We start from the raw sequence: 11,851 nt of genomic DNA, 5'->3' as shown, positions 1-11,851 counted from the left end.
CTACTCACCCTTTGGAGGTCCTCCTCAAATTAGTCCTTTTCTTTTGGGAGGCCATTTTGACTGTTGCAGCCCACAAACAAACTTTCCCAGTTACACACTGCCGTGATTGTTTTCCAAATATTTCAGATACGACCTCTGCCTTGTCATTAAAATCCAAGTAATTGGATCCAATGATCCAATCCAAATAATGGGACAGCTATGTAACTGAAAGGCTTATGTGCTAAGCACTCTACCAAGTTCTAAGAACTGCCCTATGTGAGTGAAATTAGTCTCTCTCTTTTACAGATGAGGAAACTAAAGCTCAGAGGTTCCCAAAGTCATGTAGCACAAAAATTATAGAGTCAGGACTTGATGCTAACTCTGTCGTAAAGCCCTTGCTTCGTCCAAGTGCCCCGCTGACTTTCACATTGGAAGTTACACACTATGTTATATGTGCTAAGGCTCTGTGTATCTTAGGCTTAGATATACTATTCCATTTCTCCAAAGGTTAGAGGGTAAAAATACTTTGTCAACCAAGAAAGTGAAATATCACCTGTTGAACCATGAAGGAGAAATTGCAGCAAATAAAAACTCTTCAAAAAATAAAGCCATCTAACAAAAATGTCTGATCAATAGTGGCAAGGAACACTCTATGACATACATCACAGCAAGATTCTTTTTGACCCAGCTCCCAGAGAAATGGAAATAAGAACACAAATAAACAAATGGGACCTAATGAAACTGAAAAGCTTTTGCACAGCAAAGGAAACCATAAACAAGACCAAAAGACAACCCTCAGAATGGGAGAAAATATTTGCAAATGAAGCAACTGACAAAGGATTAATCTCCAAGATTTACAAGCAGCTCATGCAGCTCAATAACAAAAAAACGAACAACCCAATCCAAAAATGGGCAGAAGATCTAAATAGACATTTCTCCAAAGAAGATATACAGATGGCCTACAGACACATGAAAGAATGCTCAACATCATTAATCATTAGAGAAATGCAAATCAAAACTACAATGAGATATCATCTCACACCGGTCAGAATGGCCATCATCAAAAAATCTAGAAACAATAAATGCTGGAGAGGGTGTGGAGGAAAGGGAACACTCTTGCACTGTTGGTGGGAATGTAAATTGATACAGCCACTATGGAGAACAGTATGGAGGTTCCTTAAAAAACTACAAATAGAACTACCATACGACCCAGCAATCCCACTACTGGGCATATACCCTGAGAAAACCATAGGTCAAAAAGAGTCATGTACCAAAATGTTCATTGCAGCTCTATTTACAATAGCCAGGACATGGAAGCAACCTAAATGTCCATCGACAGATGAATGGATAAAGCAGATGTGGCACATATATACAATGGAATATTACTCAGCCATAAAAAGAAATGAAATGGAGGTATTTGTAATGAGGTGGATGGAGTTAGAGTCTGTCATACAGAGTGAAGTAAGTCAGAAAGAGAAAAACAAATACAGTATGCTAACACATATATATGGAATCTAAGGGAAAAAAAAAAAAAGGCCATGAAGAACCTAGTGGCAAGACGGGAATAAAGACACAGACCTACTAGAGAATGGACTTGAGGATATGGGGAGGGGGTGGGGTGAGATGTGACAGGGTAAGAGAGTGTCATGGACATATATACACTACCAAATGTAAAATAGATAGCTAGTGGGAAGCAGCCGCATAGCACAGGGAGATCAGCTCGGTGCTTTGTGACCACCTAGAGGGGTGGGATGGGGAGGGTGGGAGGGAGGGAGATGCAAGAGGGAAGAGAAATGGGAACATATTGTATATGTATAACAGATTCACTTTGTTATAAAGCAGATGCTAACACACTATTGTAAGGCAATTATACTTCAATAAAGATGTTTGAAAAAAAAAAAAAAAAAATAGTGGCAAGGGTTCTATATGCTAATGAAACCAAGGGCTATATAAAAAATAAGTCTTCCTTTGTTCTGTGATACCTCCTCAGTATTGAAGAGTATCAAAGAGACGTAGCATATTCCAGGCACGTCAGCCTTAGTGGTTAACAATAAAAACGGGGGCTTGCTGAAACATCTCTACTATTCCTAGAACTTGAAGCCATCCTGACATTTCATTTCTAGTTTCTCTGACCTTTTATTGTCTATTCTGTGCCAGGTACTGTTACGCAAAGGTGATGCTGTGTATTCCTGAGTACACTGTCTAATGGGGGAGATATTTTAGGGAACATTTGCAATAGAGTATGGTGAGTATATCAGACATATAATAAAGAACACTGATGACACAAAGGAAGGAGTAATCAACTCTGCTTAAATGAGTCAAAGAAAGCTTTTGCTGAGTTGCTTGAGTTGGGCTTTAAAGAATCAAAGGATCACCAGAAATTGCCAAGAGTATTCAAGACAGAGGAATAATATTGGAAACACACCATGGCATGAAAAATCAGAGCATTCCTTTCCTCTACAATATAAGAGGCATGAGATAGAATGGTGAGGAATGAGGAGAAGAGGTAGGCAGGGCTAGGCTGGCTTCCATAAGGCTCCTAGGAAACACTTCTTAATCTGACTTGAAAAAATTCATTAAAGAGCTAAAAAGAGGTTTGCTTGTTACTATAGTATACTTTCCAGAGAGGCCATATATTGAAAAGGCTGATAGAAACACAGATTGTTCAATTAGACGTGCTTAGGAGAAAGGCAGGTCTCAGCCATTCTTAGAGCACAGGAACATGTGCATATTCAGGCCAGAGAGCGTGAAGACCTGGAAAAGCTGTAGATGCCACCACCCTGGGATATAAACATGACTCTACGGGGTTAGGAAAAGAAACTGAGCCTCGAGTTTGTAATTTCTGGCTACAGGTCCAACCAAGCAGCTGAACACCATCCATCTCACATTCTTTCATTAATTCAACAAACATTTGTTGAGTTCGTACCAGTGCAAGGCCCTGTTTAAATGCTGGTAATAAAAAAAAAAAAATGAACAGAGCAATTTCCAGGCTTCATGGAATATTCATTCTAGTGGAAAGAGACAAAACAATACACAGAGAAACAAGTACATCAGAGGATGATAAATGCTATGAAGAAAAATAAAACAGGTTAAGGAGTCCAGGAAGTATGGGAGTGAGTGGAAGAGGAATACTATTTATGTAGAATGGTCAGAAAAGGCCTCTCTAACAGGTGGTGTTTGAACCGAGACCTGAAGGAAGTAAAGGAATGAGCTGTGAAGCTCTCTGGAGGAAGAGCATCATGTTTGGCATGGTAGGGAATCAGTTAGGACGGCTGTGTAGCCCAAGAGGATTGGTGAAGAGGGAGAGACAGACAGAGAGAGAAGGATAAAGATGAAATCAAAGGTGACAGGATAGCAGCAAGTAGGGCCTCAGAGGACAGGTGACTGTAGACCTGGTCAGCTTACATTTATATATGGCTGTTGTCTGGACATAATTATTAATAGCATCTTCTTTCTTTCCCAAAATAGTCCCACTTGGGATAATACATTATATGGTCACCCTGCTCACAGGTGATTTTAAGAGTGCTGGCTTTGACACTGAATAAGATGGGAAGCCCTTAGAAGATTTTAAGCAGAGGGATGCCATGATCTAACTTACACTTCAAAAGAATCACTCCAGCTTCAGGGATGAGATGCAAGGGTTAAAGCAAAGAGACCCTGTTGGGAGGCTATTGAAATCATCCAGGCAAGAGTAGAGATGGTGTGAACCAGGGCGTAAGTGGTAAAGATAGTAAGGAGTAGCAGATTCTGGTTATATTTTGAAGGGTGAACTGATAGGATTTGCTGAGGGATTGGAAGTAGGATGTGAAAGAATGAGAGAAGCTCAGCTATGCTCTGCGTGTCTCTATGTGGTCTTGGTGCTTATGTCTGGCCTTTTTGCCTAAGGAAAAAGATAATTGTTGTTTGATTTTTTTGTTGTTAAGTATTTTCAAATTTGTAGAAAAAATTGCAAGGTCAGAAACAAAGAACATCTATAAACCCTTCATCCTTTTCCCCCAAGAATGATTCCAAGGTTTGCGGACTGAGTACTTGGACGTTACTTACCTATTTCTCTTGCAGAAGTAGACAGTCCTTAAGACCTAGAGGAAAGTTTCGTCAAGTTTGAAATCTCACAAAAAGCTAGCAATGCTTTTTGACCCCCTTGTTCCACACCTAAGAATCTACTCTCAGTGTAGAATGGTGTAATACAAGTAAAAACATATGTTTGTAGGAATCCTAACAGTATTATCTAGAAGACAAGAAAATGTAAATAATGGAAAAGTTAACCCTTAGAGACAGACTTTTATAAATTATGGCATAGTAACAAGATGCAAGAAAGCAGGCCTTCAAAACTAAAATTACATAGAAACATGGACAATTATAAATATGATAGGTTAAAATGGCATACCTACAGAGGAAAATGTATACTGATTGCAATACTATAAAAATATTTATACTTATGACAGCCAATATGAAAAAAGAAATATTCACGGTGTTAAGACAGTAGACTAATGAGTTACTGGATTTTTAAAAAATTGTTAATTCTTGTTTTATTCTTTTCAGTAACAACAGAAAGAGGAAGTAGTTGACTCAGAAAAAGACTTCCTACTTTGATTCAGTAAGCCAGTTTCCTACCTTTTCCTCTTTTTTTAAAAATCTCCTTTCCTGGGGGCTTCCCTGGTGGCACAGTGGTTGAGAATCTGCCTGCCAATGCAGGGGACACGGGTTCGAGCCCTCGTCTGGGAGGATCCCACATGCCGTGGAGCAACTAGGCCCGTGAGCCACAACTACTGAGCCTGCGCGTCTGGAGCCTGTGCTCCGCAACAAGAGAGGCCGCGATAATGAGAGGCCCGTGCACCGCGATGAAGAGTGGCCCCCACTTGCCGCAACTAGAGAAAGCCCTCGCACAGAAACAAAGACCCAACACAGCCATAAATAAATAAATTTTAAAAATCTCCTTTCCTCACTATCTCCTGGCCATCCCAATCCACAGAATGAGAATAAAGAAACAGCAAAGGGAAGAGAGGGATAGGACACAAAGGAGAAGAAGCAGGTACCATTGATTTCTCCCTTGAAATGGGTCTTATATTCCACCAGGCGCACATCTGCCTCCATTCCATTCTGCCACTCCCATCCAGTCAGGACCCTCCACCCCCTGGACTCTGATAAAACCACCTAGGAAGTCTCTTCCTTCTACTCCTGTGACTGCCTGCTCACAATTCTTCCACAGCACGCCAGCCAAAGTAATTCTTAAAGCACATATCAGATTATGTCACTACTCCTGTTCTGTCCTCTATCTCGGTACTTCCCCTTTCCAAATCCTTAGCAGGGTCTAGAACAGCAGTTCTCTGCGCATCCCTGAGACCAGTTCAGGGGACTTATGAGGTCAAAAATATTTTGATAATAACACTAAGCCGTTATTTGACTTTTTTACGCTTGTTTTCTCATAATGTACCAATTGAATGCAAGATACAAGAATCCAGCTGTCTTTTATTAAGCCAGGTATTAAAGAGATTTGCAATTCTGTACCAGCCTGTAATAGCTCCCTATTTCCTATCACAACAAATTTTGAATATTTGGCATGATCTGACTCACTCTTCTTGTCCAACTATACATTTCTTCCCACTCCTTACATATACCCTTTCCTCTATTCGGGTCAGCATCTTCAATCTCTCCGAAACAGCTATGTTCTTCACCATCTCTACACTCTAGTTCCCATAGTACTCTTTCCCAAGATTTCTTATCACTTGCCCAAAATCCACCCAAACTTCAAAGCCCAACTAATGTCATCCCTTCTACTGGGCCACACAGGATACTCCAAGCATTCATGATGTCCCTTTACTCTATGCCATACAACTTGGCACAAGAATTGGAAGTCAGTTTCATCTCAAGCACTAAATCCAATCATTTATTAGTGTTTGTCTGAAACATGGTGTTGAGAAAGATGCTGAGTCTTAAAAGGGAAAGGAATGCCATGATTGATTAGCCGTATCAGCCAGTGGGCCCTGGCAGAGGGAGAAGGATCTACTTAGCATTTACTAATGGGTTCCTGGGCATCGGTTCCATATAACCTCTGCGTGTAGCTAATATAGCCCAATATTCCTATTACCCAGTCTTTCCTTAGCAAAGAAACATGGAGTAATCTTGAATCCTGAAGGTAGGAAAAGTTTTGATTAGCTCCTCCAGTCTCCTACTAACTTCAAGTCAGAGCCCAGCAGAACCCTCTGACCTGGCTTCATCCATCCACTTTTCAGCTCTCTCCTCCCGAACGAAGGGAGAAATAGCTGTAGGTAGCAGGTTTTGGGTGTCTCACTTTTCTTTACCCTCAAGGCTGCGTTGCAGAAATATTGATTCCAGCTCTCTGGGCAAGTTTATTTGCCCCTTTTATCCCCTAACACATTTTTGTCTACTCATTACCAAAATCATCTAAATGGTACATTTCCTAAGACTGGAGTGTGTCTCTCAACACGGCCCCCACCACAACACACTGTGCCCAGGACAGAACTAAGGTCAAAGCAGGTGCTTAGTATGGCTTGAATGAAAAAGAGGGGAAGCAGGCAACTACCTTATGATTTTGAAGCTTAAGGGGCATTTTGTCATGACACAAAGGAAAGCACAATGATTCTGGGATATTCCGTATCCACAATCAATTTCACTTGCCATGTTTACAAACACCCCTCTCCCCACTCTGAATGGAATTCCATCCAGATTTCTAATGACAACAATCACTTTAGCATAGAGATCTCATCAGAGGTAAAAGCAAGAAAAATTAATATATGTCAAGGGGCAAAATATCGGGGAAAGTTCTATATACCATCAGTGGACAGCTCAGTTAAAGCCAAAGGTTGGTGTCAACCTGATTTTCTTTCTTTTATCAGGAAAATGCAATATTCTGGTTTAACTCCCGTAACCTAGCTTTAGGATGCTAAGAAATCCCTTATCCTCTCTGGATTCCAGCTCGCTCATCTGTTAAATGCAGGGGCTGGAGGGAGAGATGGGTTTAACATTTCTTCCAGCTTTAAAGTTCATGATCCATCATCTAAATTGATGTTTTAAGTATTGAATCTGCAAAATGAAATTATTTTGATTAATATTTAATACAGAACATGTTCTGTGATAAAGGACCTGCTTGGATTTTAAACATTTGGAGGAAGCATTTGGCTATTTTAGAGCATGTACTTTAATCAGCCTATCTACCTACACTTTTGGAAAACACTTTATAATTGGAGAAGTGGGGAGACTGGATATGATCACAGTCTCAACTGCCACTCAATGTATTCTTTGCCAGTGCAGAGTGACTTTTTTACAACTTTACTGTCTCCTCATTCCAAATGCAATTTCAAAACCAGCAAAGGCAGAGCTGCCACTGCAGTTGGAGATATTCTTTATCAAATGATACAAACTTAAATGTCCCTTCCTGGTTCTTCATTTTCTCGTTTCATTATCTCTACTTTCTGCCTCTGTCTCCTTCAACTGCTTGTAATCAAACCAGCCTGCATGACTGCCTCATTCTCTATCCAAATATTTCTCCACGTAAGATCCTTTTCTGAGAATTCAGGAGTAATGACCTCTCCCTATGGTAACAGGCTGCTTCTCTAAATGAAATAAAACTGGGATCCTACAGCTTTCTCTTTAGAAGGATAAGCCAACCTTATTACACTTTCTTTGTCCTATAGCAGTTTCTTCTGCCTGAAACAACTGTTCCCCCAACTCTTGGCAAAGCTAAATTACTCTTATCCCTACATTTCAACCCACATGTTACTATCTTCATGAGGCCTTTGCTGATCCCCACCCTTCCAACAACTGCCGTTCTCCCATTATCTCCTTATATGCTTCCAAAATAACTTTAGTAATTACATCATGCTTGAAAGGACTTTTTCAGTCTCTATAACCTGCCCTAGAATATAACTGCACGAGGTCAGGGACTGTGTTTATCTTATTCATCAGCTCATCAGTATCCTGAGAATACGGAACTATGCCAGGAATGTTCTAGAATGAATGGAAGGCAGAAAGGAGAGAAAGAGAGTGAAAGAGATAGGGAATGAGTGGGCCTGGCTCTGTCTTAGAGTGTTACCTTCCCCTTGAGTTCTCTGTCTTTTATCACTGCCACTGCCACTGCCACCACCATGATGCTTCTAGCAATAGAAAGCAGGATGGTATTGTGTGGAAAGACCTAGGTTTAAATTCAAGTTCTGCTATTTACTAACTCTAGGATTTGAGCAAGTTACCTAGCCTGGCTAAACATGATTCTTTGTGTAGAATATTCTTTGCAGGGTTACTGTGAGGACAAAATGAGATCATGTCTAAAAAAGTACAAGATGGTTGCTCAATAAATATTAATTATTTTCTATCTCTGCTCTCCCCCAGCCCCCATCCCAAGTGTGCTACTGTTCCTTTAACACTTTGGCTCACGTGTGGACAAAAACATCTTCTCTTGGTCTCCTTAGCACATCTGAGACAGACTGGCACTTTACTAATTGCTAAGGGAATAACAAAAGGTAATTAAACACAGAGCAGTGGCAGTATAAAGCAGCCTGGCTTCCCCAGAACAGGGTTTAGTTTTCATCATAGTTACTTATTTTTCAGACTCAAAGGCCCTATTATATTCCAAATGAGGTCCTAAAGAGAAAGAGAATTCTACAGAGCAAACTCTTTTATTCATTCATCTCTTCATTCATTCATTCATTCAGTAAAAATTGGTTGTGTCCTAGTTAGCATGGAATTGGTGCAAACCACCTGGCATCTAGGCCATACAGCATTGTAGACAGACGGCAAAACCTTAGCTCAGAGAGAGAAAAAGAACAGCAGAAACTAATAGCAATACAAGGAAATGAGGGTAAAATTGTGGTCCTCAAGCTAGGAAGGTAGAGTTGCCAGGTTTTAAGGGGGAAAAAATCAGGATACCTGGTTAAATTTTGAAAAATAGCCCTGTCATATTCTTGCAATTTTTTGAAAAAAAAGCTCAAATCAGGATGCTCAGGATGTCCTAAAAAAGTCAATATATGATGCAAGTCAAAAAACAGACATGTCTTGTCAATACAGGATGCCTGGCAAACTTGCCCCAAGGGGAAGGGCCGATAATTAAAGGCCAAGGTCTACCCATTAACATGACATTTGAGAGGAGCTTGGATGAAGGGAGGAGCCTTCAATCACTGGCAGACGTGCTGCATGCAGAGGGACTAGGGACAGACCGCGTGGAGGTCTGGAGGGGCTTGAGCAGAGTGAGGAAGGGTGGTACTAGGTCCCAGACGTGGAGCTGGCAGGGCCAAAACAGAACATCAGCAGGATGGGAAAGAAGGAGAAACCTGCAGGACCAAGAAGGAGCTCAGGGAGCAGCTCAGTTACCCCCTGAAAAGGGGTGGTACTCAAAGTATTTAGCAGCTGGGAAGCAGGCAGCAGAGCAATCAGAAAGGGTGCATCCTGGACTCCCTCTGCCATGCCAGGCATTAACTCTTCAGTTGCGGGACCACAGGGAGGTCCAGGAGGTCCTCGAGAGGGTCTAAGATGGCCAGGGTGCCGGTGGGAGGGGCGTGGTTATTCAGGGGGCTAAGAGCAGAACTATTTACTCCTGGGGAAAAAAAGTATTTCAGTATTTTAACAGCTAGCATAGCTGTTTCACTGTGTCCCACAGAATGGCAGACCTGCCCCAATCAGTTCTCAGAAGGGGCAACGTACCCACGAGGCTAAGGAATAGGCTTTGGCACTTATTCTGAGCCCTGATGGTTGTAGCCTGGTCCTTCTGACTATTAAACATCTGTAGAGGATGGTTGAGCTGACTTTGTGACAGGCATCTGGTATTTTTTTTGGAGCTAGGGGAGAGGGTGGGATAGAGACCAGACCAAGCACACATTATACCTGTATCACCTATCTCACATCGATCTCTCCATGTGGTGAGGACGAAAGCAATGTCTCCTGGACTAGAAACTCCAGGAGGAAAGAGACTAAGATAAGTAAACACTACGATAATATCAGGTAAACTGGGGTAATAACATCAGTATGGAAGGGTTTAAGCAATCTGAAGGTCATCTGTTTACTCAGTATGCATTCATTTTTAGCACCTACCATGTGACACGCACTGTGCTGTACCCTAGGATAATAATAATTAAAAGTATTTTTAAAGTATTTTATTTAAATATTAAAATACTAATATACTAAAATACTAACACTAAAATACAAAAAAAGTATTTTATTTTTTAAAAATGCAGTTGATGTAAAACAGACATACTGATTTTTGAATCCCACTTAAAATATTGACTATATATATATATATATATATATGCCCATACATACATATATGCTAAAAAATAAACTCTGTTAAAAAAACAAACTTTATTTTACAAGATTCCAAAGTGAGCCATACTCATCTTCCTTGGGAAGCACTTTGTATTGCCTTGCTTGGCAACAAAAAGGGGAGCCAGTATAACCATCAATCTGAAGTTATAATAAGGATCATCTTTCCTACAGACAGGAAAACAGACAAAATTCATTCCCTTTTGGTCCTGTGATTATTGCAATGTTTACTCTGACTTACTCTCTGTGATAAGAATGAGAACTCCATGGCACAGAATTTAAATGCATGAAGGCTTGCTACGTGTTTTTTTCTACTTTGTTCACCATGCTCTAGATTTGTAAATATGTACAATTTTCTGGGCATGAGGGTGTTCCCTGGGAGTTTGGCTACCAACACAAGCCACGACATACGTCTTTACCTCCAATTAGAGATAAAACATGTATGGGCAAAAATTTTGACAGCCAAATAAATTAACTTGAAAGAAATTATTTGCTGAGTAGGTATTAAGATTTTTATTCATGGTCTATACATTTAGATATATGCTTTTCTTGGACAGTAATGATGTCTATTTCTTTAACAGATTATGTAGTAAAGGGAAACCACATAACTTATTCAAATGAGGATAATCTGTAGAGTGAAAGGGGAGTTATTAATAATTATGTCACAGGGAGATCAGCTTGGTGGTTTGTGACCACATAGAGGGGTGGGATGGGGAGGGTGGGAGGGAGGGAGACGCAAGAGGGAAGAGATATGGGAACATATGTATATGTATAACTTTGTTGTAAAGCAGAAACTAACACACCATTGTAAAGCAATTATACTCCAATAAAGATGTTAAAAAATACATAAATAAATGAAAAAATAATAATAATAATTATGCCAGGACAACAACAACAAAAGCAGATGCTAACTTGCATTTATTGAATGCTTCCATTGTACACTTCTATGCTCTGCACTTGAAATACATGTCTTCATTTAATATTCAAAAACCCTCTGTGAAGGATATTATTAGACCCATTTTACAGATGGGCTGGCTGAGATTTAGATAGTTAAGACTGCTGTTAAGTGTCAGAATCAGGACTTGAACCCAGGTCCATATGACTCTAAAAAACCTCACCTTAAAGAAAAAAGAAAAAAAAAAACCACCTTCTAGCAAAGGAGAAAAACTCATAAACAAACAGTAACAGTGCAGGATGATAAGAGCTCTGATAGAGGAAAATGCAAGGTACATAGGAACCCAAAGGTGAGCCCCTGGTCCAGACTGGGGATCTTAAGAACAGGTCCTCAACACATCCCAAAGGTGGCATTTGAGCTGGGCCCTAATCCCAAATGATTCTCAAATCATTCCAAAATAACTAAGTCAGCAACTATACACACTGACTAATTTCCTTAAATATACCAGAGGCAAAGCATTTAAGAAATGATTACACCATTAGAGAATTTCAACAAATTGCCAACAAGACAGGGTAACAGGAAAAACGTAAATCTCGGTGAACAACTCAAAAGTGTAATGGGGCGCCTGGTAAACATCCCAATTGTATTATCATACATCCTGTCATGGTGATCAATGCTACAGAATATAATTTCACTGAAATACTATCT

Source organism: Balaenoptera acutorostrata, chromosome 9, assembly GCF_949987535.1.
Source record: "Balaenoptera acutorostrata chromosome 9, mBalAcu1.1, whole genome shotgun sequence".
Taxonomy (NCBI): domain Eukaryota; kingdom Metazoa; phylum Chordata; class Mammalia; order Artiodactyla; family Balaenopteridae; genus Balaenoptera; species Balaenoptera acutorostrata.
The sequence above is the reverse complement of the archived record's forward strand: the minus strand, read 5'-3'. Positions refer to the sequence as shown.